The sequence below is a fragment of the Morone saxatilis genome, unplaced genomic scaffold (genome assembly GCF_004916995.1).
Source record: "Morone saxatilis isolate NCDOM2014 unplaced genomic scaffold, NCSU_SB_2.0 Contig14, whole genome shotgun sequence".
Classification (NCBI taxonomy): Eukaryota; Metazoa; Chordata; class Actinopteri; family Moronidae; genus Morone; species Morone saxatilis.
Genome location: NW_023339696.1, coordinates 21,732,579 through 21,741,681, shown reverse-complemented (window position 1 = coordinate 21,741,681; position 9,103 = coordinate 21,732,579).

Genomic DNA, 9,103 nt, shown 5'->3' with positions numbered 1-9,103 from the left:
AGTGACTTTAACTGGAAAATATTAAATATTTACTTATTATATTAAGCATATATAGATACAGGATTGGTGACAAATTCAAATTGCAGTTGTAAAGCTTTTAATTATCATGGACACTAATAACAACCACAACCACATTACTTACTTACCCCACTCTGCTGGAACAGGGCAGTTAACTTCAGCCTTCCTTGGTTTCTAGGTGTTGGCGTTAGTGAATGAAAACAGAGGAGACGGTAACATTTAGAAAACAATCATTTTACAGCAACACTGATGCTACACATAATGGAGGACAATTCATGAAAGCCTGGCAAAAACATTTTACTCTCTACATCATAAAATCATAAATGTCAGATAATCATCTTGGTTAATAAGAATACATAATCCTTATTTCATCTTAGTGTTTAAGTTTGTTTAAAAAACAAAATTTCAACCAAATAAAATCTCCTTTGACTCACATTTGGGTCACAATCCAGTCTCTGAATAAATGCTAATGATTATTACTTCACCATTTTAATTCTACTTAATCTTCCACTATATTTTGATGTTTTAATGCTTTTTCCTCTCTTTCCTCTGCAGAACGAGTGAATATGAAAGTGAATCTGTGTGTGTCAAACACTGAGTAACTTTACTGTGGAATAAAATACATGCCCCAGCTGATCAGTCTTTACACAGAGCGCCGAAAATCTGCTGATATCGATCAGTGATCAATCAGTGTCCCGTTACCATGGTAACATTTTAACGGTCATTAACGGTATCATATGTCCGTGTGTGTTTCTCACTTTACTCCCCGATGCTCTTAATAAGTTGGCAGACATGTTGTTAGTCGCCTCTTAGCTTCTCCACACACTGGGGTTACACTTGATGTTAGCTCTAGCATTAAGCTAGTGTGATGCAGCAATCATTTTAACAAACACACAAACGTTTGTCTGTTAACAGAAAATAAACTTGTTTTACAGCTGAAGAAACAAAAGCAGATTCTCACCTTATTCTCTCTCACACACACAGAGGAGTTAATAATCGGTTGATTGGCCACAGATAGTGTTAACCGGCGGTCGCTGTCTGATGCTGCTGCACACGAGAAAAGCTGCTTTTGTACAGAAATAAAATGAAAAAGAGGGTCTGAGAAATCTCCAAATGTATAGGGAAAATTAACAGTGTGCTTAGACTGTGGTTATAGACCGGGTCGACATCTTTACCAACCCGACTGAACTCCCACTCCTGTGGCGCCTGCTCTCACCAGCGGGTTTTTTGGTGGGAACTAGACACATGTTCCCCGGGTCCTATGTTCCCCGGGTCTACTGTCCTTTGTAGGACCGGGAACCCTAACCCTAACCTTAACCTTAACCTTAGTGGAGAACATAGGACCCAGGGAACATAGGGATGACCCCAGCACAGCTAGCTCGTTAGCCAGCTAACCCGCCAACTCTGACTTTACTAAAAACAAAATAAAATCCACCCTGCTCCACCTCATTTGTCATGTAGGTCTGTTCTAAACTACTACAAACATTAATACTCACCATGAATGGATTCCACCTGAGGTCAGCAACGTCCTTCAGAGTGAAGTCCAAAATGGTGGCCACAGTCTGATTGAGAAGGTCCAACTGCTACTCCTGTTAGCCAATAGGAGTGCAGTGTAGAGGAAAAATGATCATTTAATAAAGTCTCTTTGTATTACACTGCTCTGTAGAAGGCCGTTTCCGCTGCACTGCAAATGAACTTGCTGTTTTTGTTACAATGACTGTTTATGCTTTATGTGATACATGACGGGGTGAAATATTGCTCAGCCTACACATGTCTGATAAACTGTACATGAACTAACAAAAAAACAATAACCACTTCGATGTAGTGTGAGACAAATTTACAACTTGGCCGGAACATAAAACATTTGCCCAAGGTCGTCTAAGATAGGAGTGGGCCTTAGTTGATTTGGGACGGGAAGATGTTCTCACTCAAGAATACCTCCCCTAATATATAGAATCTTGGTAATGAAGGCAGCTCGTTCAATCGACTGCTCCGCCTGACGCTGACCGTCACTTGTAGGTGTTGATGCCCTTCTGCGCAGAAGTTTGACATAAATACACAAAGACAAAGATTATCTCTTGTTTGGTTTCCTCTTATTCGGTCAAACTTCCACTACAGTGGGCAGCCATGAAACTTTATTAATTACTGTACAACACACACTTTATTATCACGTACAAACAAACGTTATTAACACTGTTCAAAACACAACTTTATGATTCACTGTACCAAACACAACTTTATAATCACTGTACAAACACACACTTTATTATCACTGTAACAAAAACACAATTTATTATCAACTGTACACAAACAACTATCTACACAACATAGTTTATATCACTGACAAACAAACACGAACTTATACATGTCATGCACATTTAATCAAGGTACAAACACAACTTTATCTATCAACTGTACAGATCACACAACTTTTTATATCACTGTTAGTTACTCTTTAATGAACTCTAGGGAAAATTATCTTAATACATTTTATGTTGCACCTATCAAACATATAGTTTACTTTTTTTATTAAATAAAAGCAAACCAAGAGGGTTTGAATCATGTTGCCCAGTATCAACTGACCACAAAACACCATGGTAAACTTAGCTACAACATTTTAACATTATGATTATATTCTTGTCTCCATATGGTTATTTGTTTGATGAAGGATCCGTACTACACAAAAGCTTCAAAGATGCATGCATAATCATACGCACACCTGTTCATATAATCAGTTCAAGGAAACTTGTCGCACTCCCAAACAGACCTGGAGCTTGTTCCCTCACTAGACGATAACCCTTAGAAGATCAAGGCTCCAAATATTCTGTTGCTGCCTTTTTGGGATCAGTGCCAGTTTTACTCCTGGGCACTTCAAGTTAACTTCTAAGACAATCACAGTTTTTGTGGAACACTTCATTGCTGTAGTAGCTTTTTTACATTTTCCTGAGCAGCCTGTTGATCTTCTGCAGCGCAGCCGTTACTGAAGTCTCATCCTTGACTTTGTTGTGAATATGTGGTAAGCCTCACAGGAGACTCATTAATGAACATGATTCAGATATGTTTGGCTTTTGATAAAAAGCTTCTGCATTGATCTTCAACCTCACATTGATACCATGGGTGCGTAACAAGAACAATAGTATGGCATTTGCGTCTTGGAAAGACCTTCGAAAGGCTTCCAGCATCTCTTATCTGTCTTGAGAGAGGCACCTGTGCCTCAGCACCAACAAAGAACACCATGAGGCCGGGCATGAATCAGCGTGATGCATTATAGGATCTCTTCATCACTGACTCGTCTGACTTTTGTTAGTGTGAGAACAGACCTGGAGTATCAGCAAATAGCCAGATGTCCATCAAACTGTCTCGTCTTCCGTGTCGCACTTCCCTGTCTCAGATGAGAAGACAGTTTAGTCCTAAAAGCTTCAACCTCCCAAGGGATGGTGTTTCCGACGCACTCTTCACAACTCCCGTCTTTCCCAAGGAGCCACAACCTCACCTTCCAATCTCATCCTGACCTGCTGAAAGTTTTAAACAGATTGATAAAATGTCTGCATCAGCAAGCACATAATACACAGTCACCCTACGGCTAGTTTAAAAATCAAATACCACCAACCAGTTGTAGTAATTAATTTCCAGTTTTTGCATGTCGAGAAAAGGACAATCAAAAAATAAGACTCTTCTTTGACCACTCTCTTTCACATCAACAAGCATAATTTAAAGATGTTTGATGATTCCTAAACTAGTGCTTGCATCAATGGGAATGTTTTTTTTTATATTTAACAACCACTCTTGCTGCTTTAATCTGTCTGATGAGCAGAATTATTTGTTAGTTACCCTGTGATAAAGAAATTGAAGGTACCCAATTAGCAATATTGACTCTGTATAGCCTTAGAGTTAACGAAAGATTATTCGACTCAACGTAGGTAACTTTTCTAGAAACACTTGATTGTGGTAAGTATTATTAGTCAATGAGGCTTAAATTTCATTATCACTAGTCAGATATTTTAAGCTCTTTGAGTCCTTGGTTAATTATCTTTTCGTAAGTCAAAAGGCACCATAAACCCTTTCCTTGGGGTTTTGCCCAAACTTTCCAAGTTTGTGAAGACTATCGATTCCTTTAAAAGATGACTTTTATTTTACCATTAACACTTTTATGTTGCTGCCCTTCCCTTTTACGAGCTTGATCGGGTAATATGTGTTCACGGACCAAGTGCTGTATATTCAATAATGGTCAATATGTTCATTGACTTCCTTACTCCGTTTTGACGATCCCGACTATCCTGTTTGATGCCCTAAAAGTAATAGGCAGTTATAGTCATACACAGAAGGGAAACGCAGCGTTACCCTGCAACTAAAATGACATATTTCTCTAAGTTGTGAACCTTTGTTGGACACTTTTGTATAACTGTAAGAAACACAACTTCAATCTACATATAGAACCAAGAATAGTTTATTAAAAAAAAACTAATTTATGTATAAATGATTCATGTAAACAGATCTATCTGCAAAAACTAATTCTCACCATTCTTTAGTCATAAACACAGGAGAAAAAATTTAGACAGATTCTCCTTGAATGCCTCTCTGGCTCCCATAGCCTAAAACATATATATATTAAATACATATATAATTTTTAATTTGTTAAAGAGCCCAATTAGAACTGTAGGCGACTGTAAAATTAACCAAATAGTGAAGCTCTAAATATATTTTTTCTTTGAGCATAATTGATCTTAAAGATACATGAAAACAATAATAAAAAAATAAAATAAGTTGATCAAACACTACCGACTAAGAGTGCTGTATATGAACATATACTTACCAGGCTGAAGATGTGTGGCAGGCCATCTTTGCCTGTAAACGTTAATCTGAGATGACTTGTTGCTGAATAGTTGGTCTATTCGCTGCGATGGCTCAGGACTTCTCGCAACCCATGCAAAGGATAGCCGCTTATAGATCATGACTGGATAAAGTCTTGTGTATTCCCTCCCCCTCAAAACAATGTCATCGTGTTACCTAGAGAGTTTAAGGACAGAAGAAGCAACAGACAGCCAAACCAGTCACCAGATCAGAAACCAAGAATGAAGCTCAAGCAGCAAATCTGGGGTGTGGTGATGTCATTGTATACTATATAGTTGTGCTTATGTTTATTTTAATGCGCTTTATTGACCATCAAACCTGCCAAGAGACTGCTGATGAATTACCGTAAGGCCCTATATTGCCCACGTTAATTTATGTACAAGCCAAATGTAAGTAGGGATTACATGTCCTATAAGTCTCTAAGTCTGTCTCTCAAAATCACATAAATCAGGGTCTATAGCTAAAGTGTCAACAAACGACACTTTATGGTATTGACCAATAGTATTAGTTTATATTTATTTATTTATTTGTAGATTGCTTTTACAGTGGATTTGGTAATTTATAATACTGTTTGGCTGCATGTAACTCAGCCTGTGGTGACTGAGAAAGGCTGCCCTTATCCTCTTAGTCGAGCAAAGACTATTTCTGGCGCCTAATTCATTAGGTAAACAATAATTGGGAGATACAACAGCTGCTTAAAAGGATGGACATACCCTCACCTATTATAGGCCCAGTCTATGTTCTTAATCGAGATTCCACTAGAGTAACATTGCACTGATTACTTCATAAACATCCCTATCTGATACTGTCCCTTCATGCAGCTTAATATCATCCCTGTGTCGAAACAAGCCAGTCCCCTTCTTGCTGATGGACAACTGGTGAACACGTATCGGCACAATACCCTTCAAGGGCCATTACTCAAGAATTAATGGACACTGTAGACAGCAACCATGGCTAATTCCCTGATGACTGACTCCCCAAAAGGGCATTATGAGCTTTACCATGGTCACTTACCAAAAAAAAAAAAGATAATTATATAATACATAATAAAATTTTTTTAGGTTTTTAACATATCCAAAACTCTGTTCCCTGACAATTAGAGTTCCTTTATACACTTTCAAATATTATAAAGAAATCCTCAACAAGCTTGATGTTGACTAGTCAAGTCATCTGAATAAAAACTTTTTTCATTCATTTGTATCATGTAAATTATAATATATATAACAGAAACCATAATCCTGCCTCTTTTAGGGTTCACTTTTTGCTACACCCAAAGTCGAAGGTAACTAAAAAAACTGTCATGGAGAGACTGAGAAGCTTATCAAATCTGATGTATTATGGAGACTTGTCTATACGTTCTTTTTTTATAGACCTGTTGCAGATAAGTGCCTGATGCTTATTGCTTCTTTCTCAGAGGACATGCTGTGCAAGTGCTTCAGCATAGCTGTTTGTGATTGCACAATGTGTCATAGTAACTTTTATTTCTTTCCACATGTTCTTTGATGTTCCCCCAACAACCAATGCGGCTTGGACTGTCATAGTAACTTTTATTTCTTTCCACATGTTCTTTGATGTTCTCCACACATGCGTGTTGGATGCCATGGATGGCCACTGGGCTGATCAGTAACTACCTGTAGCTGACTTTAAAACAGTATATTTGATGGGCTTCTGCAGGGTCTTGATCTCCTTATTTTTCTTCTGCCATACTGGTTCCCTGTGTGTTAATTAGCATGTATTCATCCATCCATTATTATTCGCAAATCTGGAGGCAGGTTGTGGTGACAGAAGGTTAAACAGGGTTCTCCAGATGTCTCTCTCGCCAGAAACGTCTTCCTGCTCCTGCTGGGAGATCTTGAGGTGTTCCCAGGCCAGATGATATCAATAATCCTGTGTGTGTGGGACAGGGTGGCCTACCAGCAGCGCACAACTGACAATGCTACGCCTGGAGCTGGCTGCACTGCACAGCTGTTACAGCTAGGCCACGTGAGGTTGTGATGGGAAAAATACATGATGGTAAAATAAAGGCTTGGCTGAGAAGAACTAGCTGACATTTGGATCCACTTCAAATATATATTATGGAGAGTTTCCTGAGAGGTATCTCCTGGTGATGTTGAAGTCTAGCATAGCTATTGACTCCCAGGAACAAACTTGGTGACAACTACGAACAGGTATGTGATGACTTGATAGACAGTTGGCAGCTTGGAAAGATGGAATCTGGTGCCGAAAGGGTTATCAGCCCTCAGACTTTCAGACAGATACCCTCACTAGTGCCTAAAAGGGACGGCAGAATAAACAAGAAATTCCTTGTTAAACACAATGTATCAAGGGCAAGGTCTGCAAGAACTCCTTAGGAACGAAGGACGGACCTGATGCTTGGAGCAGGACAATAACGAATCATCCAAGACAACAAAGGATCCACACAGCCAGAGTGCCAGAGAATTCTGCCCCAAGTGGAGTAGTAGAGCATTGTTAAGTTACATCCAGACGACAAGCATGAGGCATGGCTGCAGTATGAGGAGGAGGCATTAAAGATCGTCATGGTGGTAAGTGGACAGGTGACTCAAGACATACAACAAGAAGAAAGCAGCCAAAACCCTACAATTATAAACCCTAGGGGATCCAAGATCCATCAGCTAAAGCAGAGCTGTTATGTGAAGCCCTGTTCGCACTATGTGGCTATGAGCTGTAGCAAGAGCTTAGAACCCTTACACTAAGGAAGCAAGGAAGGACAACAAACCACTTTTACCCATATTTGAAAACATCTTGAGGAAGAAAATCATCACCTGCACAGATCGGAATGCCTCAGTAGATGAGCAAGGAAGCAAGCTGTCTTTATTGGGAATCCCTTCCAGTTCACTACACAACTGCTAAGACAGAAGCACACTGTCCAGCTCACCTGTTACAAAAAGAATGTTGACTCCACTCCTTGAATGACCCATTCAGGGAGCTTAGACTGGTAGGTGGCTTGATCCAGTGATGCCTTTTTATAAAGCTCCCAAGCTTATGAGTCAACTTGTGTAAGGGTGGGGTTACAGACCAGTGGAGGTTTGCAGAGAGGCCTGGGAGAGGGAGAATGAACACCATTGAGCAGTTCAAAGCCACCTCCATGCTTAGCATAAGTCATACAAGATAATGATAGTACTTTCCAACCCTGTGTTCTTTTGCTTACCAGACCTCTGTGGCCCACTCCTCATCTCTGCTGAAGTTTGGAGGCTCCTGGCTACATTAGCCACTACTAGCATAACTCACCCTAATCTGTGACTGAACCATTGGTGGTCATGCATTGTGGTTAATTTGATGCCAGGTTTTTACAGGAAAGAAGGATATTTGGAATAATTCATCCATCTATTCATTTTCCACCATTTACCAGAAGCTGAGATGTAGTGGCCGCAGGCTAAGCAAGACAGTCTAGATGTCCCTCTCCCCAGCGACAAATTCCTCCTTGGGGATCTTGAGGCATTTCCAAGCCAGGTAAGATATATATAATCTCTCCAGTGTGTTCAGGGTCCCTAGGGTATCCTAACAGTTGTTCATGCCCGACAAACCTCCAAAAGAAGGATTCTGATCAGATGCCTGAACTACCTTAACTGGCTAAATTTGATCCTGCTCTTGTCCATCGTGAGTCAGACAATGTTATAGGAGTACTCTTTCAAGTTAATTATGCTGGAGTTTTTTTGGAGACTGTAAAAAACAACCCCTTCCTGACCAACTGCCCCTGAGAACTTATTGATAACTTTGTATAATTCCTGATAATAGACCTCGTAGGGCATTATACCTTGGGTAGTGATTTATAATCTGAATTGCAATTCAGTAATCCATAGAAATCAACAGAAGAAGTGAAAAGCAGCAACATTACATTTGTAGGAGAAAACAAAAAGAAACGAGTATGTGCATCTATCTTTATGTAGGTGTAATTTTATGTGATTATGATTTTTATTTTCCTATATAAATAAAACTACTTCTAAAAAAGACACACCAAATAACATAAACTTCACCAAGGCAGGATGTACTGCATTGCTCCTGTATTGGACTCTATTATATTCTATCTATAGGCTACTATACTATTTCATTGTACATCTTTGGATTAAACTCCAAAGTGCAAATGTACTTACAAATGTATATAGGTAGGTAAACAGTATTCAATACCGGGGAAATAGATTAAAACATAATGTACTTATGCTCTGATTTGTTGCTTGCTGATACATTTTCATTTCTGATCTGTGACTGGTCAGAT